The sequence below is a fragment of the Humulus lupulus genome, chromosome 3, assembly GCF_963169125.1.
Source record: "Humulus lupulus chromosome 3, drHumLupu1.1, whole genome shotgun sequence".
In the NCBI taxonomy this organism is placed as follows: Eukaryota; Viridiplantae; Streptophyta; class Magnoliopsida; order Rosales; family Cannabaceae; genus Humulus; species Humulus lupulus.
In genome coordinates this window covers 237,466,049-237,491,887 of record NC_084795.1, presented here as the reverse complement: position 1 = coordinate 237,491,887, position 25,839 = coordinate 237,466,049, and the positions used below count along the sequence as shown (strand labels likewise).

The following is a 25,839-nucleotide window of genomic DNA, read 5'->3' as shown; positions in this document are numbered from 1 at the left end:
GCACAGGGTGCGGCTCGACCACTGGTAGCCCAGGACAGCTTATTATGCACTGAGCTCGGTTAAAGCGGGTCGGAGTCAGTGGGGTAAACAAAGGGTGCGACCTAAGTTGTCGGCCCTCATTATTATGTGATTTGATTGTTATTAATGATTGGTTGCATCTTTGATTCTGATTGCATGCTATGTGATTAATGTGGAACGTAAAGTGTTTGATCATGCTTAAAGGATTATGCTCTTATTATGATTGTTGAGATGTGTTTTATGTTTTCTTGTTGGGCCTTGGCTCATGGGTGCTACATGGTGTAGGTAAAGGCAAGGGCAAGCTTGATCAGCTCTGACTTGGAGAGCTCTGTGAGCGGAATGTACATGACCAGCTGCTCAGCCGCCAAAGTTGAGAGGATAACAAGAACATAAAAGCTATAAATGTTTGTTTTGCCTTAGAGTGGCTGATGGTAGTCTGTATTTTTGGAAATTTTGTAAACTAACCTTTAAACACTGTTCCTTTTTGGGATCTCATATGTAAATCTATTTAAATATATGAAATGTATCTTTTGATACTAAAACCATTTTAACCCTAGTACATTTATGGTTTAGTGACACGTTTTTACTAAATGACTTAATTAGCAAGTCCTGCACCTTTATAAGTACACAGTGTAGCAGTCCTGGCTATCCAGGGCGTTACATGCCTGGTTGAAGGAATTCTTCGATTTGGTATGGCCCTTCCCAATTAGGTCCAAGAACTCCAGCAGCTTGATCGCGGGTGTTAAGGAAAACTCTTCTAAGTACCAAATCTCCCACATTAAATTTTCTTTCACGTACTTTAGAGTTGAAGTACCGAGTGACCTTTTGTTGGTAAGCTACTACTTGGAGTTGGGCTTGCTCGCACCATTCATCGACCAAATCCAGAGATTCCATCAATAACTAGCTATTAACGCCTTGATCGTATGCCAACCTTCGGTGTGATGGCAGATCTAATTCAACAGGCAACATAGCTTCATACCTAGGCCAAGGAAAATGGAGTATGGCCTATTGTTGTTCGATGGGATGTTCTATACGACTAGAGGACTTCAGGAAACTACTCTGGCCATGCCCCCTTTGCTTCTTCAAGCCTTTTCTTCAGAGTATCCTTTAGTGTCTTATTGACAGCCTCAACTTGTCTGTTTGCCTGTGGATGAGCTATTGAAGAAAAGCTTTTGATAATCCCATGCCTCTCGCAAAAATCTATGAACAGATCACTATCAAACTGTGTGTCGTTGTCTAAGACAGTTTTTCTTGGCAATCCACAGCAACACACAATGTTTTAGACCACAAAATCCACCACCTTCTTAGTCGTTATGGTTGCAAATGGTTCAGCTTCGGCCCACTTCGTGAAGTAATCAACAGCAACCACAGCGTACTTGACATTGCCTTTTCCTGTGGGCAAAGACCCAATCAAATTTATCCCCCACACTACGAATGGCCATGGACTTTGCAATTGTTTTAGCTCATTAGGGGCTGCTCGGGGTATCTTGGAAAATCTTTGGCACTTGTCACACATTCAAACAAAATTCACAAAGTCTTCATTCATTGTTGGCCAGAAGTATCCTTGCCTTAGGATCTTTTTTGATAAACTCTGCCTTCCAGCATGATCTCCGCAGAAACCTTCATGGACTTCTCGCATTAATTCTTTGGCCTTTTCTTTTGAAACACACCTTAGGAGTGGCATTGAGTACCCCCTTCTGTATAAAATTCCATCGACCAGAATGAACCGAGTAGACTGCCTCTGGAGGGCTCTTGCTTTGTTTCTGTCCGTCAGCAGTATGCCATGCGTCAAGTACTCAATAAAGGGTGCCATCCACATGTCCGCTGGTTGGATTTCCAGAGAGGTTTCTTCTATTTTGATGCTTGGGGCTAATAGCCATTCAACAGGCACTATATTCAAGGTGTCAACATCCTTTGCACTTGCTAATTTGGCCAAAGCATCAGTGTTTGAGTTCTGGTCTTGAGGTACTTCCTGGAGAGTATATTTTTCAAATTGCGCCAACAAATCCTTTGCTTTGTTCAAATAAGCAACCATCTTTAGACCTCGGGCTTGATATTCTCCAGTAATTTGATTAACCGCTAACTGGGAGACACTATAGATTTCAAGCGACTTTATATTCATATCCTTGGCTGCGAGCAAAGCTTCATATTCAGCTTCGTTATTAGACGCTGTAAAGTCGAATCTGATTGCGCAGTGGAATCTATGCCCTTCAGGTGTGATTAAAATCACACCTGCTCCAGCGTTGTGCTCATTGGAAGAGCCATCTGTGAACAATTTCCAAGACGGAGTTTGGCTTTGAGGCTCAGGCTCTTCTATCAATTCAATGTTCTAAAGTCCAGTGAACTTTGTAACAAAGTCTGCCAGAGCCCGTCCCTTCATTGCTTCTCGTGGCAAGTAAGAAATATCAAACTGTCCAAGTTCAACTGCCCATTTCAATAATCGACCAACGGCTTCTGGTTTCTGCAAGACTTGCTGTAGGGGCTGGTCGATTAATGCTGTGATGGGGTGAGCTTGGAAGTATGGTCGCAGCTTTTTGGAGGCTAAGAACAAGCAGTAGGCTAATTTCTCAATGGGCGAACATCGCAGTTCTGCTCCTATTAGCCTTTTGCTTATATAATACACAGCTTTTTGCACATGTTCCTCCTCTCTTATCAAGACAGCACTAGCAACATATTCTGTGACCGCCAAATAGATGAACAAAGTTTCTTTTTCAAGAATTTTAGACAAAATCGGTGGTTGCGGCATATGAGACTTTAGAGCCTGGAAAGCCTACTTGCACTCCTCCGTCAACTCGAATTTTTTATTGCCCCAAAGTAGATTAAAAAATGGGACACACTTGTCTGTGGATTTAGAGATAAATCCACTTAGAGCGGCAATCCTCCCGGTTAAACTTTGAACATCTTTTATCTTTGTTGGTGATTTCATATCAACCAGGGCCTTGATCTTTTTGGGATTAGCTTCGATACTTCGTGAGTTCACTATAAATCCCAAAAATTTCCCTAATCCAACTCCGAAGGAAAACTTAAGGGGATTTAGCTTCATCGGATATTTATTTAAGACGTTGAAGCACTCTTGCAGGTCCGTAATGTGTACTTCTGCCTTCTTCAACTTAACCAGCATGTCGTCAACATACATTTCCATGTTTACACCGATCAGCTTTTTAAACATATGATTGACCAGTCGCTGGTAAGTCGCACCAGCGTTTTTCAAACTGAAAGGCATCACTTTGTAATAGTAGAGCCATGTATTGGTCTGAAAGCTATTGTGATCCTCATTAGGTGGGTGCATACTGATCTGATTGTACCCAGAGTATGCATCTATGAATGATAGGATCTCGTGCCCTAAAGTGGCATTGACCAGCTGGTCGATCTTTGGGAGCGGGAAAAAATCTTTAGGGAAGGCTTTATTAAGGTCTGTGAAATCCACGCATGTTCTCCATTTTCCATTTAGCTTGGGAATTAGTACGGGATTAGAGATCCACGATGGATAAAACGCTACCATGATGAATCTGTTCTCCTTCAGCTTCTCAACTTCTTCCTTTAAGGCTTTTCATCTATCTTTATCAAGCAGCCTTCTTTTCTGTTGTACTGGTGGAAAACTTTTATCTATGTTCAAGACATGGCTGATAATTGTTGGGTCAATTCCAACCATATCTTTATGCGGCCAGAAAAGACTTCCTGTTTCTTCTTCAAAAATTCCACCAGTCTTTGTTTTGTTGTTGTCTCTAAGTTGTTACCGACTTTCACAACCCTGGTCGAATCGGCCTCATCGAGTTGGACCTCCTCGAGGTTCTTGACTATTCCTACTTCTTCATCAAAATCCCCAAAGCGAGGATCTAAATCCCTATCCTCACTTTGGGCAACACCCTATTTGGTGACGTGCTCACCTGATTGGGCTTGTACCTCATCAGCCAATTGCAACTCTTTTCTGGCTCTTCCCTCAATCCACACCTTTACGCCTTAGTAATTGAGGAATTGTAGCATTCCCTCACTTCTCACTGGTTTCCCAACATGCATCCTATCCCCGCGTCAGTTGGGAACTTCATGGCGAGGTCCCAAACCGAGGTTACGGCTCGTAGGTCGACTAGAATAGGCCTTCCAATCACAGAATTGTATGCAGAAGGACAATCAACTACTATAAAAGTAGTGAGTAATGTCCTGGTCGCAGGTACAGTTCCTATTGTAAACAGAAGCCTAATCGACCCTGTTGGCGCGAGCCCTTCGCCAGGAAAACCATAAATGGTTTGGTTGCATGGCTCCAGGTCTTTCACTAATAATTTCATTCTTTCCAGCAAAGACATGTACAAAATGTTCACTGAGCTTTCTGTGTCCACTAACACCCGCTTAACCATCATATTGGCTATTTGGACATCCACGACCAGAGGGTCCGAATGAGGGAACCAGACATGTTGAGTGTCAAGCTCAGAGAAAGTTATTAGCTCTTCCTTTGTTCGAGCTTTCTTGGGAGTTCACTCCTCCTCATTCAGCATTTCGATGTCCTGGTCATGGCGTAAGTTCTGAGCGTATCGCTCCCTTGCTTTCCCACTATCTCCTGCAAGGTGTGGGTCGCCACAAATGGTTAGCAATGTACCCGCCACAGGAGCTGCTGTAAAGGGGTGAGCGTTAGTGTACAGGCACCTGCTCGTTGCCTCCTTCAGCCTCTCGCTGAGAACCTCCAGTGGCTCGCACATATCTCTTCATGTGTCCTTGTCTGATAAGGAACTCAATTTCATCTTTCAGTTGGTTACACTCATTGGTGTCATGGCCATAGTCGTTGTGGAAATGACACAACTTTGTTGTATCTCTCTTGGAGATATCCTTCCTTATTGGCGATGGTCGCTTGTAAGGGACATTGGTGCTGGTCTCCTGGTACACCTCCGCTTTGCTTTCGACAAGGGTCGTGTAGTTGGTGAATCTTAGCTCGTACCTATTGCCCTTAGGGTGCTTATTTTCAGACGTTGACAGCTCGTTGTTCGCCCTTTTTCCACCATTTTTCCCGTTGCTTTTGTCATTGCCATTGGGTTTATCTGACCCATTGGCGACTTTAGCAGGATCTTCCTTTGGTGCCTTGTCTTTAGTAGGCGACCTCCCTTCATTGGCAATCGCCTCTTTGAGCTTAATGTACTGGTTTGCTCGATCAAGGAATTCTTGGGTACTCTTCACCCCATTCTTCCTCAAACTGTTCCAAAGGGGTGAGTGGCACCGCACTCCAGCAGTAACTACCATCATCTTTCCCTCATCGCCAACCATTTTATCTCCAGCTACCGCTTGCATAAAATACTAGACATACCCCTTTAAAGACTCTCCTTCCTTCTGGTGAATCTCGACCAGTTGGTTGGCTTCAGTCTGATGTACTCAACCAACGTAGAATTGCCCATAGAATTACTTCACGAACATTTCCCATGACACTATGCTAGCAAGAGGGAATTTAAAAAACCATTCTAGAGCAGTATCGGATAGGGTGGCTGAAAAGATTCTGCAGCGAGCATCATCCGACACCTTCTGGATGTCCGTTTGTATCTCAAATTTATTAACATGAGATACCAGGTCCCCATATCCATCGAAGTTGGGCAGTACTAGCATCTTAAATTTGCTAGGGTTTTCTGCCATTGCTATTCTTTGTATGAATGGAGTGCCTCTTCTCCGATCATACTCGATGTGGGATGTTCGGCTCCATACCAGCTGTTGGACGACCTGGTTCAGCACATCGATCTGGGCTTGCACTGCATCTGGTATCGTTGGGGCGACTAGTGCTGGAGGAGCATACTCATCTTGCCTTTCACGCCTATCATTGAGCACATCCCTTAAGTCGTCATCTCTACGCCTTTGCTCGCTAGCGCCCAACCAATCAAAGACGTTAGGTTGCCTAGGATGCCCCCCAGCGTTATGGCTCGTAGGCCTATTTTCTCTTGGTGGGGGGTTCCTTTCTCCACCTCTCTTTCCTTGCCCTCGACTAGCATTCCCTGGGCCGAAATTAGCTTCGTTGTAGTCATGACCTGCTGATCGCACTATTTCCTCCTCATGCTGGTACCTCTCGAGCGTCAGGGGAAGGCATGCGTTGGTTAGTGGGTCCCCAGGCATTATTATGTCATGGGGGGGGGGGGGAGGGGGGCTGACTCGACATGCATCTTGTTAGTAGAAGGATGATGTCCCCTGATCGGTGGATTCAATTCCTCAGCAGTTTAGCATCTAGGGCTTCGGGGAGGCTGCCTGGCCCAATTCTGCCTTTGACGCTGGGGATTATCTAGACCATCACAAGAAGGTGGTTGCTACTCAGGATCTTGAAATGGAATATCTTGTTGAGGAGTAGGATGTTGCTCCAGCCTTAGAGGGCTTGCCGGTTGAGGTGGAGGACTTAGGTCTAGACCTTGTTGTGGTGGTGCACTTGGTGGCTGATCTGGTTGAGAAGTTGGCGTAGGTTGTCCTCGTACCAACTGAATGGATGGCTCTAGGGCGGCGGTGGCATCTCTTTGTTGGCGGTCCATGTTAGCCTGCCACTCATTCAACTCTTGATGTTGACAGTCAATCTCCCTTTGTTGCAACGCCATCGTCTCAGCCACATTCTACTGATTGGCCCTTAGATTGGCCAACTCCTCCTGCAGCACAATCAGTGTTGTCCTCAGGGTCTCAGAATCCATTTCCTCCTCTTCAAAATCCAATTGTGGTTCATCTTCAGTCACATTTTGCGGAGGAGGCTGGGTGGATGCAGCACCAGAAGTCTGTCCCGTCTTTCTGGATGTTTTCGCCATTTGATTTCCTTGGAATTCTTGAGTTGACCTCTCAATGAAAGCACCAAAATGTTGACCCTCGAATTGGTCAACGACACGGTGTCAGATAAACGATATAAAATGAGATGAAAACAAGAAGAAATCAAGAAGAAAAGGTAAACGACACAAACAATTTTTAGTGGTTCGGCCCCAATCAGATGGTAATGACCTACGTCCACTTAGTGTTCTTATTAATGTAGAATCCCAACACTGTGATCAATGAACTAGAGTTTACGAGTTTCACAAGCTTCGGGATGAATACAATTTCAGTGAATAATAACACTATAATTTTATCTCAAAATTCTAAAGGTCCCAAAGTCCCCTCCCTTGAGCCCTTTGATTCTTATTTATAGGCTCAAGAAGGTTACATGGGCCAATGGGCCTTAATTACGATTACAACTTGTGTATCTAGATAAGATAAGAGAAATTACAATTAATGCATAATTACAAGATTGCACCTCTAAAGGAAATAAATGAATAAATGCGACCAGGCTGGTCGCACTTAAGTGTGATGCTTGATAAACCAATAATCTTCTGATCGATGGCTAAGCATGATACACTTACTTAAAATAGCCACGTGCCTCCCACGTGTAGACCAATCCTGCCATGTCATCAGGTAGTCCGTTTTCGGGTAAACATTTTGCTTCTCAGAACCTTGTTCTTTCTGTTAAAATCTGAACTGGCTATTCCTTACAGGATAACTTAGCCTCAATCTCCATATTCTCATAACTCAACACATGAGTCTCTTCTAACCCTTGTCCTCAACATGGAAATATAAAATACATTGTATATGCCTGACAGTGCCAAAACTGAGGCCAATCTAAAGGCAACCTGACTGATCCTATCCAGGATTTCCAATGGTCCTACCAATCTATGGCTCAACCTGCCCTTATCTCCTCACCTTTTTCCAGGGTGATACTCTAAGGAAGATACAATCTTCCACTTAGAATTCCATGTTCCTGCATTTCAAATTATCATAACTTTCCATTTACTCTGAGAAGCAAACATCCAAGCTCTAACCTTTCAATAGCCTGAATGATCCCCTGAACTACCTCAGGATCCAGATATAACATCTCATCCAAATGAATGGGTGATAAACATGCTCCTCCATACAACGTCTCATAAGGTGCCTTTCCAATAATTGGATAACTCTCTCTCTGATTTACCATCAGTCTGAGGATAATGAACTGTACTAAACTCCATATATATACTCATTGCCTTCTGCCACCTTCCCCAAAACTTGGAAGTAAAAACAGAGTCCTCATCTGATAAGATAGACCTCAAATTCTATGAAGGCATATTATCTTTCTCACATAGAGATCTGTATACTGATCAACTGTATTCCTTTTCCTTACTGATAGAAGTAAGTTGACTTAAATACTGGTCCATAATGACCCAAACCAAATCACGCTGGCCCACTATCCTGGGCAGTCCCACTGCGAAACCTATCGCGATGTTTTCTTACTTACACTATGGAATACTCAAAGGATGCAATAGCCTTACTGTTTTTTTATACTCTATCTTGACCTGCTAACAAGTTAAGAACTTCGTCATGTATTCCATTATGTCCCTCTCCATCCCATACCACTACTATAAAGCTTTCAGACTCTGTTACAACCTCATGATGCCTGGATGAAGAGAATAAGAGGTAGTATAAGATTCATCTAGAATCTCCTGTTTAATCCCAATGTCCATCGGATCCCAAATCCGATCCTTATACCACAATAAATTCATATTTGACACTGCATAATCCTTAGCTAATCTAGCTAATACGTTGCCCTCAATTCTTCCCATCTATGGTTCACTTATCTGTTTTCCTTTTGACCCACTTTGAAATATTAAACTCAAGTGTAAAGCTGGCCACCTGGCCCACCAGTAACTCAGCTCTAGTTCTAGTCATATCCTTCAAATAACATGATTCATAGGCAATCACTTTTTTCCTATTAGTGAGGTTTCATAACAACCTACAAACTGGTTCTGATTTGTAAGAAGACTCAGAACTCTTTACCAAAACACATATAATATCCTGCCCGTCCAAGGAAACTCCTGCCCTCTAAGGCGTTCCATGACCTTGGAAATTCTCCAACCAAGAATATACCACAATACCATCGATCAAGACGATCACAAATCCCATTGAGATAATCCTTGAATACTCTGTTCATCAAATCCATCAAAACAACTCAAAACTCTTAGTGCCCTTATCTAATATAAAAGCAGTCCTTTGCATATCCTTCTTCCTGATCTTTAGCCGGTACAAACCAGATCAAAGATCCACCTTGGAGAATACCATCTTACTCAATAACTGAGTCATTTAGTTCTTACAGCTCTGCTGAAGCTGTTCAGTACAATGCCCTAAACTTGGTTCCATCCCTGAAACCAATCCAATTACCATTCTATCTCTTTGTATGACAGTAATCCGGACAAATCTCCTGGAAGCACATCCAGAAACTCACAAACTAATCTAGTATGTCCTGATCCCACAGGCACAATCTAAGTGGTATCCACCACACTTGCTAAGAGTTCTATGCATCCTCCTGCAATAAATCTTTAGCTCTAAATACAGATGTCACATGCACAGTGCCAACTACCATAAGGGTGTCCCACTCTCAAGCTCAAGAGTCACTATCCTTTCCTTGCAAACCATCATTGCCCCAAACTTGGCTAACCAATCTATATCCAGAATCATACTGAAGTCAGCCATAACCAACCCTATCAAACCAACTGATGAGTCCCTTCTGCGATAATCTAACTCATAAAAACATAACCATGTAATATGCACAACAAGTCTATGCTTCTGTAGATTCAACAAACAAAGAAAAACATGGCACCAAAACTAGTCAGCACAATATAAGAATCAGAACTAGAAAGCTGACTTGCCACCCCTGAGGAACCAGCCTCAGTCTCAGTATCAGTCTCAGTCTCAGTCTCGATCTCTAACTCTGACTACATCATAATGAACACTCGAGCTAGAGTCGAGCAGTCCACCCCCTTTTGCTTATCCTTCCTTCGCCTTGGGAAATCCTTCTTGAAATGCCCAACCCTTCCACATAAGAAACATGCCTTTGCTTGGAATTCTCCTAGATGACGCCTCTCACACCGAGTGCATTCTCGGTAGACTTTCCAATCCTTATCCTTGCTCGATCCAATAAATGGAGGTATCACTGCTTGAGCTCCATGCTCTCCAGCACTCTCCTTTTCAGTCTAATTTCCTGTGCTCTCAATAGCAAGAGCCTTCCCTACCACCTGAGTATAGGTAGAGATTTCATGCATTAGGGCGACTCTAATGCCCTGAGCTACTCTAGGATTCAATCCCTGGATAAATTGCTCCTTCTGAGCTACATCTGTGGGTACCATATCAAAAGCAAACTTGGACAACCCATCGAATTTGTTAACATACTCAGTTACTATTGCATTTCCCTGAACGAGGTTCAGAAACTCATTCATCTTAGCAGTCTTGGCTGCATCACAGTAATATCTTTCATTAAACAGCTGCCTAAATTCTTTCCAGTCCATTATAGTTGTATCTCGTGTCTGGGATACTACTTACCACCATGTCTAGGAATCATCCCGCAATACAAATATAGCACAGATCACCCTATCGTGACCTACCACCCCCATACTGTCGAGGATGGAACTGATCATGCCCATCCATTGCTCAGCTCTGAATGGATCTAGGCCTCCCTCAAAGACTAGAGGGTAATACTCCTGGAATCTTCCACAAAGAAATTCCCACCTATTCTCAACCCTAGGTTGAGCCAAAACTAGTGCCGCTCTTAGAATAACAAAGGAAGAGGTGTTCCCTGACAGTACCTATTGTTTCTTGAAACACCTAATCTCTTCCTCTTGCCTCTACAATCTTAATTGCACCTCTGTAAACACCTGCTGGAAATTCTGAAGGGCAGGTGAAGAACTCAAACCCTAGCTGTAATTCCCAGCCTCAGTATAACCGCCACCAGGTCTCATTATCTGCCTTGGATACATACCTGCTGAATGATCTGCAGTCAATAACTTGACCTATTAAACATGTTGAGCATATGCAAAAGCCTTCCCCACGGGAACAATCATACCACACTACAATCACAAACCACTGCAGTGCTAAAAACATGCCCATAGCATTCATACATCAATAATAATCCCAACATACACACCATGCTTCCAACTCCAGCATGAAAATATCACATTTATATAATCACGGAGCATGTAATCATATAGTCAAGATCCAGGCTCTATCAGAATCTTATGCTCCCTAGTACAATATGCAGGTAAAGTATTTACATTCTATTTAAGCAGTTAAGCACATAACCACATAAAAAGATACCATACCCTGAGTGAAGCTATCTTTAGTGACGAGTGTAAATGCCTAGCTTGTCTTTAGGAACCCTTAATCTTGGCTCGCTCTAATACCAAGTTGTAACACCCTACTACCCAAGGACTGTTACATTGTGCATTTTAAATAGTGATAAACTCGCTAACCAAGCCATTTGGCCATAATCGTGTAACTAAGTATGATTAATGGTTTAGGATTAAAAATTTTGGTTAAGATACAATGTTTCACTAAAACATTTACAATATACATTGGGATCCCAAAATATAATTTAAAGGTTAATTACAATAAAATATTTATAACCAGGCGACCTAAGCGGAAAAATAGGGTTTAACCCTAGTTCCTCTTTAAACCATCGGTCGTGGTGGTCGAGCAGCTGCATATGTACACATTGTCACCTAAGCTTTCCAACTCAAGGATGGTCCAACTTTCTTTTGCCTTTACCTGCACCACATAGCACCCGTGAGCCGAAGCTCAGCAAGAAGACTCAATATGCTCATGAACAAGTAATAACATGTCACTAAATCATAATAGACATGCCTAGCAATAATAGCTCTATTCATGCATGCAAATAAGTCCAATTAATGGTTGTGGGCCCTGCCCTTTGTATAGATGACTTATGGGTCATGCCCTTTGTATTGATGACTATCAAGTCATAATGAAAATAGATGGCCAATGTGTCCATCTAAAATAAGTGACTCAGATAAGTGACAATTAAGTCACACACTTGGGCTCTGCACCCTAATGAGATGAGTGAACAACACTTTATGATATTCGTAATCATACTAGGGCTTGTAGCCCAAATTAGATGAGTGATTAACACTTTGAGATTCAGTTAATCATGTTGGGGCTTGTAGCCCTAATCATATGAGTGATTAACACTTTGACATTCTTGTAATCATGTTGGGGCTTATAGCCCTAATCAGATGAGTGAGTCACACTTTGGGCACTGCACCCTAATCAGATAAGTGACTAATGAGTGAGTCACGAACTTAGGCTCAGCACCCATAGCCATGTGACGTTGCAGTCACCTGAGCCTTTTTGGCCCTGGCTCTAAGTAACTAGCCTTTAGACTAGACAAGCTCTTTTAGTTTTCATCGAACTTGAGGTCGGTCAAGCATGAATGATCATGATGATTCATTCAATGCTTATGTTGATTAGATCTAATCATTTTGGCTAATGTTGAACACATCAATGTCGTTCTTGACTCTTAAGCCAATACCATACGACTCGTGCTGATTTCTAACTCATGGGTCAGTGCCATACACAAGTAAGCAATGCAACCAGGCATATATCGTATGTCAAATATCCAAATGTAGGGTGTTCAGCATGCTTACTTAACAATCACTAGCCTAATGATGATCATGCACATTTACAGAGACTCAAGCTCTGATAAATCTCATATTCAATATTCATGTCATGCCCTAACCACATGTATCTCATGCATCACATGCATCACATACTGGGTGCAATTTTCTTACCTTTGGTCCCAGCACAAGTTACCAATAAACGAGCCATAAGCATGATCTTGCTTCCAAGACCCTAGTGATAACCTAGTCACAACCATAATATAAAACCTCATCATAATGCGTAAATAAATACTTCCAGATCCAACCCAAGCCTTCGGGACGTCGAATCCCACTCAACTGGGAAGTAGTATCAATCCCAGGCCCATAGAGTTAAGTTCCCATGACTAAAAACCAAATCTGGGAAAAGTTTCCCTTAATCATCGCAGCCCTCCAAACACCATGTCGCGGCCTACCTCCAGACAGAGCCAGCCTCCTCCTTCTTCAAGCCTGGGCTGCAGCCAAACCACGAACCAGCCCAAAAACCTCGTTTTCTCCATTTAAAAACCTTCTGAAAACCTATCCAAACATCTTCAAATTCCAAAATCAAAGTTCCCAAACATCCTAATTACCAAAACCACTAAAACCCAAGCTTCAATTCATTTAAAAACTCATCAAAACACAAAATCCAATTCAAGCTTAAAAACCTTAAAAACCCATAACTTAAACCTTGGATTACCTCTGTTTTAGTTGTTTTCCAGTTAAATCCTCCAGCTAATAAGCTTCTAATCTTTCCTAGAATCACTATGCCTCGATCCTCGCTTGAATCTGAGTCCTAGAACTCAAGTTTCCTTCGAAAATGTGATCCGGTGTCGAAAATGGAACTTTGAGGGAGAGAGAACGTACTAAATGTTCTTTTTTATTTCTTAAAAAGGTTACTTCAAGCTTAAGTAGCCTCAAGCAAATCCTAATGCTCGGGGTCCCGAAAACGCCCCCGGGGTATAGTCAAAACTCCCAGAATTTTCCCCTAGTCTTACTAACTCCTAATTTATCATCAAATATTTATTCCCATTACCCAATATCCCAGTAATGTGCTAAATACCCATTGACTCACCCCGAGTCCGAAAATAACCCCGTTATGACCAAACCGCCAACTTGAATTCAAAGATCATCTCATGCCGAATAGCTCAAACAAATCCACATTATAATGTGGCCTCATCAATAATTCACCAACCTGCATGAAAATATACAAATATGCCCTCAACGTGCCAAATTACCAAAATGCCCTTATAATGAAAAATGGACCCATATGAATGCATTTATCATCATATAATAATATAATTCACATGATCATGCATATATTCATTTAATAGCATAATAAATCAATTATGGCCATCCCAGCCTCCTAATCAAGGTCCTAAGCCTTATTAGGAAATTTGGGTCATTACAACTGCATCATTTGGTATCAAAGCAAAGTTCTTTCTCAAGAGGTACGAAAGCCATGGATGGTGATTAGAGCTGCTTCGATGTCAAAAAACATGAAGCATAGGCCTTATGGGTGGATCAAAAGTTTCTTCCAAACAACGTTGTCGATCCATTCTACCAAAGAAACAACTACCAAAAGTTGAGTACTCACCAAGGATCGTCTTCTCTACCCTCATTTCCAAGGTATTGTCCACCATCTCAATCACCTCCATATTCATTTTCTTCATTGTATCACCATGAAACCCACCATATTTCTTCACTTTCAAACTCACACCACCAACTACCACAACACCGTGACCCTCCACTACCATCACCTCCAGCTCTATCTTCTTCACATTTCACAATAATCTCCATCGCAATCTTCTATATTCTTCATCATTTTACTCTTCTTCCTCCCCAACACACCACCGTAACCAACATCCTCCATCTTCATCATATTCTCAATAGATGAAACCCATAAAACTCTCACCCAATTCCACATTGCCCCATACCTGTAGCCATCAAGATACCTGAACCCCAACTAAGTTTATTCCTAGCCACCACCATCAAGACCATGCCCATTTACACCTATATGAACCTCCATTACAACATAGTGACCTCTGTCAGCAAAAGCACACACAATCTCACACCCACGACTACCTAAATTCCAATATATTAAACCCACAAAAACCAATGAAACAACAAATAAGAAATTATCAATGAAATGATTGGGGGACTGGCGTGACCTGCATGGAACTCATTGAAATCATGTGGCTGGAGGAAAATTGAGTTCAACAATTTGGCAAGAACGAACTACAAATGAACAGAGGATTCATAACAACGACACCTCTGGTGATTGGCCACAGGGCCTCTGTCACTGTGTCGGCTTGTTTTGTGAACAAGCTGGTCAATATCTCCATTAAGAAACTTAAAGGCATGGCTGTTCGTGGACGTACGGGAGGAGGAGGAGACATGGCTAGTCGTACTCTCCAAATGACAGCTATGGAGGAAGCTTCACAAAGATTTTCTTGTCTTCACACCAAACATACTGCTGAAATGGCTTCAAGATTTGAATTGGATCAAAGTTGTTTTGGCCCAAATCATGCCCAAAAATTTGATGAATCCAAATGTATCTAAGAAATAGTAAATACAATTCTTATTTCCCCGAACTATTATGAAAACTCATTTGATTTTTGGGTTTTTTTGCCCTTGTAAAACCATATTTCTCATGTAACACTTTTGATTATCAATAAAAAAAAAATCAATTTTTGTTTTCAATTGTATTGCTTACGTGTTTTATTACATGATTATTACTTAATACAAACATCTATAAAATCCCGAACATATGTATAGTTATACTTATAGTGACTAGGTCACAGTGGATTATAATTTTAATTATATGTTCAAAAAAATTAGTCCTAAGATTAAATCAATGCACAAGATTTTCATTGATTTGGTAATCTACGATATGATCTACTTACACAATGGTGTGATGCCTTGTCCAAGACATTGACCAAGTAGATAAGATCATATGTATCTTGTTGCTAGGACTGACATTGATTATTGATAGATAATTAGGTATCGTTATTATTGAATCTAATCAGTATCACAACATTGATCATTGGTTAAGTCGATCTAAATTCTGAGTGATAATATTTCTATTAAGTATATTATCTTACTCTTTTTATTTGTTCATTACAAGCTTATCCCTATGGCATAGCCTATACTTATATCTTGGAGATTCAATAGTATAATTGAATGAGAGTATCTATCATATATATATGAAATCTATAAGCTTCTATGTAAAAGGTGAAAATATGATTTCCTTAATAACTTAGTCCAAATGGTTAAATGATTCAGCACTCATACTTGTAATTAAGTTCATAGATTTATCATTTACAATGGACTTAGAGTTAAGGATAAAATACAAGTGATGGGTAACACAGTAAAATTCACCCGGCTCATTAGTAAGTCATCCATTAAGGATTGACAAACGGTAATGATTATAACAAAGGATAACATATTTACATCATGGGAAATACGTGCTCACTCTCAATGTTGGGATCAAATCACTTTACAAGTTGTGCCCTAGCCCTATTTATAGGCGACTAGGTGGATTAAGCTCATTAATTGAAGTTGATTACAATTATTCCATTCGTAATGAGGTTTGTTATTACATAAATGAAGACACTCTATATTTAATAAGCTTGTGGGCCCTAGAGTATCTTAAGTGGGCCCAATACGAGGAGGCTCAGCCCACTGCTCTATTAGAAAAGTGTCTGTGACAGTATCAGAGGGGTAGCTGCATGTCTCCCGATGTTAGGCAGCGTCATGAGACATCTTGTTTGCCGCTTGTAGAAAATCGACAACATGATCTCTATGGCCACTAGGTGTCAGATAGTTGTCTGTGGTCCAGAACACCTCTCTCGCTGACACCTCGCAACTTTACTTCTCCTCCGGAAAAGGTTCTCTAACACTTAGGTGATTTGGAGACGACTTGTTAGCCATTTGGAGAATTACTTCCCAACTAAGTTCTTGGGAAATGATGATCTTGGATGATACACTACTCCCGTGGTGGTGGTGACGACAAGAAACATGACTTAAGCTCTCGAGGAGCCTTAAACAACCTCTTAATTTATGCCACGTGTCGACCGGTGAAAACATGGACAACATGTTCTATGAATCAAGAGTTCAATTCTAAGTCTATAGTGGAGTCATTTGGAATTAATAAGTTGTGGGATGGTTTATTTAAAATAGACTCATGAAAACTTATTGTAGTTTGTATTCATGTATGCATGGACCCCGCATTGTCTTTGATTAAATCAAGTCTGATAGTCTCAAACAATTGATTAAATATCAATTTTGAATATCAATTTGACTATGTCAATTTATTGATATTTTAGAGAATTAAGAATTTGTTAAAGAGAGATTTTCTAATCTTTAGGGCAGATATATTAATATCGATCAATTGGTGTTAATATTAATAAATAATATTAAACTAATTTTCAAATTATAAATAATTAATTTGAATAAGGATTTAATTATTTAATTATAAAAATGTTTAAAGAAATATTTGAAAATTCAAATTTTGAAAGCACTGACCTAGCCTTCCACTTTATGTTGGCCGGCTAGTAGTGCATTTTATTTAATTATTATTTTAATTAAATTAAATGATATTTAAGTGATTTAGTTAGTCCCTTAGGTGTTATCTATATATAGAGTGTTATAGTTAGGGTTAGGGTTAATGAATTGATTTATTTTGGTAAGTGAATCAAAAGAAAAACCCTAGACACTCTATCCCTTCTTGGCCGCCCATCATCTCTCGTATTTTCCTTTGTATTCAATCTCATGTGTTGAGAGAAATCCCACACTAGTTTATGCTTGATCAAAGATAGGCAGGGAAGATTGTGGTTGAAGAAAGTGATTTCTGTTCTTCACAATACCTAGCGATTTATAGGATAAAAGTCATAGAGAACTGAAAAAGTGGAGTTTCATTGTTTCACTACAGATCTCATAGTTTTCACTATATAGATGTTCATAGTATTCCTATTTTATGTGTAAATGTGGAATTTTTTCCTTGTGAATTCTATTCACAAGTGAAGCTCTATGTTACGAGACATCCTGAAAGGGCATCACATGATGGTGAAGGAGTTGGGGTAAGAGAGTCACCCTCACTAGGCGAGGGACTTCGGCCACTCGCCGATCCAAACTTCACCCTCGCTATGCGAGGGCCCCTAGCTGGCCATCCTCGTGCGCCCCATTCCAGCAGGCATCAAGCCTCGTCCACACTCGGAGGAAGAGCATCAGCCTCGCTATGCGAGGGACCCTCGCTATGCGAGGGACCCTCGCTATGCGAGGGTGAGGGCTATGTGGAGGTGTCCGTGCTCCTAGACTCGCGACGCCGCACCTCGGAGGAAGAACATCAGCCTCGCTATGCGAGGTACCCTCGCTATGCGAGGGTGAGGGCTGTGTTGAGGTATCCGTGTTCTTAGCCTCGCGACGCTATGCTCAGAAGGAGGAGAGGCAGCCTCGCTATGCGAGGGTGAGGGGTGTGTTGAGGTACCTGTGCTCCTAGCCTCGTGTCTATGCGATCCGCATAGGCCGGCCCTGACCCTCGGCACCTCGACTTCTCAAGAGCCTCCTTGGCACAGGCATGGGATCACTTAGGGGAATCTTGTTGATAGGCCAAACGAATGTGGAGCATTTAACGGGAATTGATGAGGACCACCGAGTACGGAACACGTGCGCTGACACGGGGTGTACGGTTATGGAGAGAACAGAGGCACGACCCTATGATCTGCGTCTGAGGAGTAGAGGCGGTACGGACCTGTACAAAGAGTGGTGAGACCACTGGGACACCCTCGACCATGCGCCAGAGCCGACAGTACTATGTCCAAGGCCACGACTCTGACACCATCAGGGTAGACACCACTACGCCCTGAGCCACTACTTTATCAGAGTACCTATGTACGTCCCAGTGGTCTGGGACTTGTTTGTATCCTGGGCCAATAGAGCCTCCCCTATAAATAGGCTCCAACCCCTCAGGCTAAGGGGTTGGAAAACTGAATGTAAAAACGAGACTTAAGAAATATATGCTTCTGGTTCTCATGCTCGCCTGAGTTTTTCTCCTGTTGTTTAAGAGTTCTTTCTATCTAATTCATAGCTTCCTAGAGTATAGAGATTGAAGTTTTCTAACCATCAATCGTTGACGAGTTCTTACCGTCAACAGTTTGGCGCCGTCTGTGGGAACGTAAGCACCAAGCTACTGTTCTGCCATTACTTCCGGCAAGGAAAAATGCCAAGACGTTCGAAGCGACTTAGGGAGCCTCAAGAGGTGGAGGTCCACCTTACCGGAGTCCAGCTGAAGGCCTCCATGAAGGATCCACCTCCACCCCGGGACGTAGAGCCCCCAAGGGACCCTGAGGTTCACGAGAATGACAAGGAGGCCTCGTCACCGGCCATCCCACACGGTGAAAGTCCTCCAAGGACAACTGCTGCACAACCCGGGAATGCCAACGAGTTCCCTCCTCCCAAACCACCACAAGTACCGGACTCCGGCCGGCAAGACCCGGGCCCCTCGACGCGTAGACACGATAAGCAACCCCGGGTCCATTCCGTGAGCTCGAGTTCCAAATCTCGTTTCTATGAAGAGGAGATTCGTGAACTGCACCGTAAAAACCAAAGACTAGAGACTACCCTAGAGAACATGCAGGAGGTGCTGAATGGCCTGTTGCAAGGTAAGTCGAACATGACCCTGCCCAGGAGGAAAGAGAAGGGTCGGGAAACCACTGTCCCAGTAGACGACGGGAGGACCAGACACTCCATCAGCAACACCCCCAGGGAGAAGCCGCAGGAGCATCCCGGACCATCGTGGCCACCTCAGGGGCCAAGGCAAGGGATCAATGTTGGCTCTCACAACGACATCGAGGTCACCTCAAAGAGGACGCCCTTAGATCTACGAGGAGAGCTCAACAAAGGAGGGGCAGACAAGAGAACTACACCTCCTACTGTCCCCCGAGACGATAAAGGAAAGGAAGATGTCAACCCCTCCATGTTGAGAGACTCCCTGAAGGAGAGGAGGCAAGGCCTCGATACAGAGACTAGGAGCCTGCAGAGCAAGATTGTCATCGCACCCGGAGGACAAACCATCGAGGATGAGTTCGATCATGAATCTCCATTCACTAAAGAGGTCCAAGTCATCCGACTCCCAGCCAACTTCAAGGAGCCAAATCTGACCCCATATGAGGGGAGCACAGACCCCAAGTACCATCTGGACGCATTCAATGATTTGATGAAGTTAAGAGGGATCAGCAGCGGGGCTAGATGCCACTGTTTCGTGGTCACCTTGAAAGGACTTGCGTATAAGTGGTTCAGAAGACTTCGCCCAGGATCCATCAGGTCTTGGCAGCAGTTTTCGGATGAGTTTCTCCAACAGCATCACGCCATGCGTGATTATACAATGCCAGGAACCAACCTCGCCAATGTAAAACAAGGAGAAAATGAGATTCTGAAGGGTTACATCCACAGGTTTAGCATGGAGGTAGCCAAAGTGGGGAGCTTGACCCACAGGGAATTAAAAATGGCCATCACAGCCGGAGTGCTTCCGGGAAGCAAGTTGTGGGATAATATGCTCAAGAGGGAAGTCACAGATCTAGATGACTTCTACGAGAGAGCGCAGAAGTATATTCGTGTAGAGGATGGTCACGCGAACTTAAAGGCGGGAATGGGCGAGTCCCCTGCACAGCCCCCAACCAATGAAGGGTCAAATGGCGCGGAACACCTGAGGAAATACTACTCGTAAGACTTCCACTCCCAACACAGGCAGTAGCTGTGTTTCGTTTGTCGCAGGATAGGCTATCTCAGTAGACGAGAATCAAAGAGGTTACCTACATAACCCCCAAGTAAATGTAAGCCCTCTATATGCATGTCGTTGTAATCTGATTACTATAAATGAAAATGTTCACAACTTCACATGTGATTTTTTTTCTTTTTCATGCGAGCATCAACCGAACTGCCTGCTGAATTAAATCTCACCAAGCACTTGGGGGGTAGGACAGGAGGCATGAGAAAAAAAAAAATCTCTCTTATATTCAAAAGGATTAGCTACCCTTATGAATATCAAAGGAACGGTCTAAAAGGATGACCTCTAACTAAAGGCCGACACCCCAAGAGGTGAGGCCGTAAGGAGGGAATCGCTCAATAAGTCTAGATCGGCCATTAAGCCGGCTAGCCAAAAAGGGTCTTACAAGTGACCCTTGGAAAAAATAGTACTATGTATAAGGACGAGAAGGACGCTTCTCGCAAAAAAATAACAAGCGCGCGCAATGAATATAAAAGGACCCCAACAGCCCAACGGGTTAATGTGTCCTTACAAGTATAATCAAGGTGCACCGGAAAGATTATCGCCATCAGATCAAAGAAAAATATGTGATCCACGAACAACAGCAATAAGAGGGATCTACTAGAGCACCTCAAGAGCTTTGGAGGAGGATAGAACCCTTGAACTCGTGAAAATAAGTTGGAGAGCATGCCACTAGGCTACGCAGATCTTGGTGTGGACAAGTGGCTTCGAAACTTGGGTTCTGCGATTGAGGATGATTAGTCCTTACGCAACCTTAGGAACTTACGTGGAGCCCCCAAGTATTAGGTGGCTATTGTGTTTCTTCAAACACTAAGAAGAAACACAACTCCAAGCCACACTTCGGGCTTCTTCGAGCGACGTTGGAAAAATTTCCAAGGCTAAGTCCCCCAAGGCTGGCCGTGCGTGTCATGCAAGAAAAATAGAGAGAGTCTACAAACACACTTAAAAGTGTACTTATAGACTCGGGGGGAAGTGTAAATGTGGAATTTTTTCCTTGTGAATTCTATTCACAAGTGAAGCTCTATGTTACGAGACATCCTGAAAGGGCATCACATGATGGTGAAGGAGTTGGGGTAAGAGAGTCACCCTCACTAGGCGAGGGACTTCGGCCACTCGCCGATCCAAACTTCACCCTCGCTATGCGAGGGCCCCTAGCTGGCCATCCTCGTGCGCCCCATTCCAGCAGGCATCAAGCCTCGTCCACACTCGGAGGAAGAGCATCAGCCTCGCTATGCGAGGGACCCTCGCTATGCGAGGGTGAGGGCTATGTGGAGGTGTCCGTGCTCCTAGCCTCGCGACGCCGCACCTCGAAGGAAGAACATCAGCCTCGCTATGCGAGGTACCCTCGCTATGCGAGGGTGAGGGCTGTGTTGAGGTATCCGTGTTCTTAGCCTCGCGACGCTATGCTCAGAAGGAGGAGAGGCAGCCTCGCTATGCGAGGGACCCTCGCTATGCGAGGGTGAGGGGTGTGTTGAGGTACCCGTGCTCCTAGCCTCGTGTCTATGCGATCCGCATAGGCCGGCCCTGACCCTCGGCACCTCGACTTCTCAAGAGCCTCCTTGGCACAGGCATGGGATCACTTAGGGGAATCTTGTTGATAGGCCAAACGAATGTGGAGCATTTAACGGGAATTGATGAGGACCACCGAGTACGGAACACGTGCGCTGACACGGGGTGTACGGTTATGGAGAGAACAGAGGCACGACCCTATGATCTGCGTCTGAGGAGTAGTGGCGGTACGGACCTGTACGAAGAGTGGTGAGACCACTGGGACACCCTCGACCATGCGCCAGAGCCGACAGTACTATGTCCAAGGCCACGACTCTGACACCATCAGGGTAGACACCACTACGCCCTGAGCCACTACTTTATCAGAGTACCTATGTACGTCCCAGTGGTCTGGGACTTGTTTGTATCCTGGGCCAATAGAGCCTCCCCTATAAATAGGCTCCAACCCCTCAGGCTAAGGGGTTGGAAAACTGAATGTAAAAACGAGACTTAAGAAATATATGCTTCTGGTTCTCATGCTCGCCTGAGTTTTTCTCCTGTTGTTTAAGAGTTCTTTCTATCTAATTCATAGCTTCCTAGAGTATAGAGATTGAAGTTTTCTAACCATCAATCGTTGACGAGTTCTTACCGTCAACATTATGTTATTTGAATTTTATAGAAAGCATGCATCTAAACTATTATATTTACAATCCTACGTACATTTGCCTCATCAAGTTAAACCAAATTTCAATAAATAGTGCAAGTTAATTTTACCTCAAGGTAAATCCTCCACTGATAACTCCATTTTAGTATCGTTTTAGGATGTATTTTTTAGTAATCTTGAGTCTTTATGTTTGTTTTGTGCAAGATTATGCTCATGCTTGTCTTTATTGTAGGATGGTGTTATGAATTATGAGCTAAACACGAAAAGAAGAAGAAATGGTGGGAAAATGGAACTTTTGGTTGTTGTTTGTGTCAAATTGGCATTAAGGAGAAGTTTTGATGAAGGTTAGACTTAAAATGGTCAAGTTTTGAAAAAAAAAATAGAATTAGAGTCGCGGTAAGGGCTTAAGGGTCGTGACTTTAGCCAAGTCAGAGATCACCCAAATCTGGTAGGTATTAATGCCGCAACATGACAAGTGGCAAAGAGCAAAGAAAATCTGGGTTTTCACACAGGCCGCGGCATGGTCTCCTAAGGATCGCGGTGCTTGAAGACTGAGGCGCAAATCTCCTGGGCATTTTGAAGACACAGGCCGCGACATGGAAATGCAAGGGTCGCGATGCGCCTCCCTGAAGAGAAAAAAATAACTTATTTAGGTTTAAAACATTATAGATTAGGAGATTGATTAGGGTTTTTAATTATGAACTTTCAAAGAGTTCTTGGATTCGGGATTAGCAGCTATTCACCATTATTGTTCTATTTTTCTTCACTTTGCTCTTAGTTTTTAGTAGTTTAATTTTATGTTTCTGAATAGTTGTTTTATGATTTTAGTCATGTCTGATATGAACTAAACATATGTTCTAGGGTTTAATGTAGTCACTTGGATATTTGTTAATTTTCTATGAAGTTTATATAATTTCTTCTTCTTCTATCCTTTATCTATATGATTTGTGCTTAATGCGCGTAGATAATTGATCACTATTTACATGATTTATGATTTTGATTCGAGATTTGAGAGGGGAGAGTTGAATATTCTATAATCATATAGACGTAAATTGCATATAGGACGATACTACCTATAGGTTTTATGTAGCGTTTAGGGTTTCTATGCTTCATGCCTGCTATATGTTAAAACTTATCACAGATATGTAGAAAGTTTGCATATAGGTTGAGATCTTTTTATCTTGAAAAAGAATTAGGATTGTTTTAGTGAACCCGCTATTAGGATTGAAATTGAAGAATTATATGTGTTGATTAGCAAGATTAACAGGTTGAAAAGTTGATGAAACCCTAGGTTTTTAAATTCTTGAATCAATCTTTATTATTGCAAATTTTATTTCAATTTTAAGTCCTAGTTTAAAAATCAATCTATTTTCGACAGCCAAATAGATATTTTAAAGCAATTATTGGTAAATGGTTGATAGTCCTTGTGGGAACAATGTTTTACTTATTATTTTATTACTTGAATCGATTGTGTCACTTGCACATCATATTTTCACGATCAAGATTTTGGCGCCGTTGCCGGGGACTTAATATCCAATATCAAAATTAATTGTTTTTTTTCTACTTTGGTTTTTTTTCTTTTAGTACTCATTCAGATCGAAGTTGTATTGTGTTTCAGGAATTATTGGTATATGCGACGAAGTAGACAAAACAAGCTTATACCGGTAGATGTTGAAATCGAAAGAACGTCCAGGCAAAACCGAAAGAGTAAGAAATGGATGGAATTTACCATGGCTGGGAATCAAGGAAATGCAGCAATCAATGCTGCTAATGTTAATAATATCCCAAATATTCCAGAAGTCCCAGTGGAACAAGGACAAAGGACACTTAGAGACTATGTACTTCCTACAGTCACAGGAGTGCATTCATGCATTAGACACCCCACTATTGCTGCAAATAATTTCGAGACTAAGCCAGTAATATTACAAATGGTGCAGTCTACTATTCAGTTTGGGGGGTTTCCCACAGAAGATCCTAATTTGCACATAGCCAATTTCTTGGAGCTATGTGCAACATTTAAGATGAATGGGTTGAGTGACAATGTGCAGACTTAGATTATTTCCATTCTCTCTACAAGACTGGGTGAGGAGTTGGCGAATTTCACTGCAAGCTAATTCTATTACAACATGGGAGGAGCTAGCCCAGAAGTTCTTAGCAAAGTTTTCCCCTCCAACAAAAGCAGCAAAGTTGAGAGGGGAAATCAATATTTTCTACCAGACAGAAGGGGAATCGTTGTATGATGCATGGGAAAGATTTAAAGAGTTATTAAGGAAGTGCCCACATCATGGTATAAAGAAGTGGATGCTAGTCCATAATTTTTATAATGGGTTGAATGGTACCACTCGTACCATAATAGATGCTGCAGAAGGAGGTGTGTTTATGAGTAAGAGTGCCAACGAAGCTTATGATTAACCAGAGGAGATGGCAATTAATAACTACCAGTGGCCAACTGAAAGGGGACAACCAAAGAAGGTGGCTGGTATGATTGAATTGGATGCTATTTCCATGTTTACAGCGCAAGTGGCAGCTTTAACGAAGCATATACAACAAAGCAACCTGTCAACCCAAACCATGCAAGTTCAGAGTTTATGTGGGGCGGTGGGAGTGCTCATCCATTAAATCAGTGTCCTACCATAGATATGAATAATATACCTATGGAACAAGTCCAAGCTATAGGAAATTTTCAAAGACCAACCAACAACCCCTTTTCCATGTCATATAACCAAGGGTGGAGGAATCATCCTAACTTCTCATGGACAAATAATCAAGCTGCACAATAGTCTTTCCCTCAAAGTCAGCAACAATTTCCACACCCACAGCCACAACTACATCAGCCAACACATATGAAATAACTTGAAGCACAGTCTGATGTACAGAACTAGTTCATAACCAGAACCATAGCATCTATCAGTAGTTTGAAGACTCAAATAGGGTAGTTGACTCTTTTGATGAAAAACCATGCGCAAGGGAACTTACCAAGCACTACTGAGGTAAACCCAAAAGAACAGTGTAATGCAATATCCTTGAGAAGTGGCAATGAGTTAAAAGAGCATACAGTGGATTACAAGGGAAAGAAGATAGAGGATCAACATGCCACTAGTCCAACACTGTAATAACCCGACTATTTCTAAGACCTCGGGCCATTAAAAATTATTATGGCATAACTACTATTTTGAATACATACATAAGAAATAACATATCTTTATTTAAAAACCTAAAATATTGTGAAAAATACAAAGTAAGTATGAAATATAAAATACGATATGGGTACCCATTGTTTAATACATAAAAACATAAACTTAATTCAATTGTTAAAAAACTAAGTGCGGAAATACATAAAAACATAAATTAAAAGACTTAAAAACAACGTCATCCTCGATCTTACATTAGACCATTCAGTCCATTCATCCTCAACACACATGCCAAGCTGCCATGAACCTTTCCCGCCTTCCCTGTTCATTTTCCTG

The 25,839-nt window shown here is 42.2% G+C and overlaps 1 non-coding gene across 1 annotated transcript; it reads right to left on the bottom strand.

Moving 5' to 3' along the window:
- Positions 1–24,556: 24,556 nt before the first annotated feature.
- LOC133828085 (small nucleolar RNA R71) lies at positions 24,557–24,663 on the bottom strand. Its single transcript, XR_009890728.1, has one exon. It is a non-coding gene; the product is annotated as a small nucleolar RNA R71 (small nucleolar RNA).
- Positions 24,664–25,839: the final 1,176 nt, after the last annotated feature.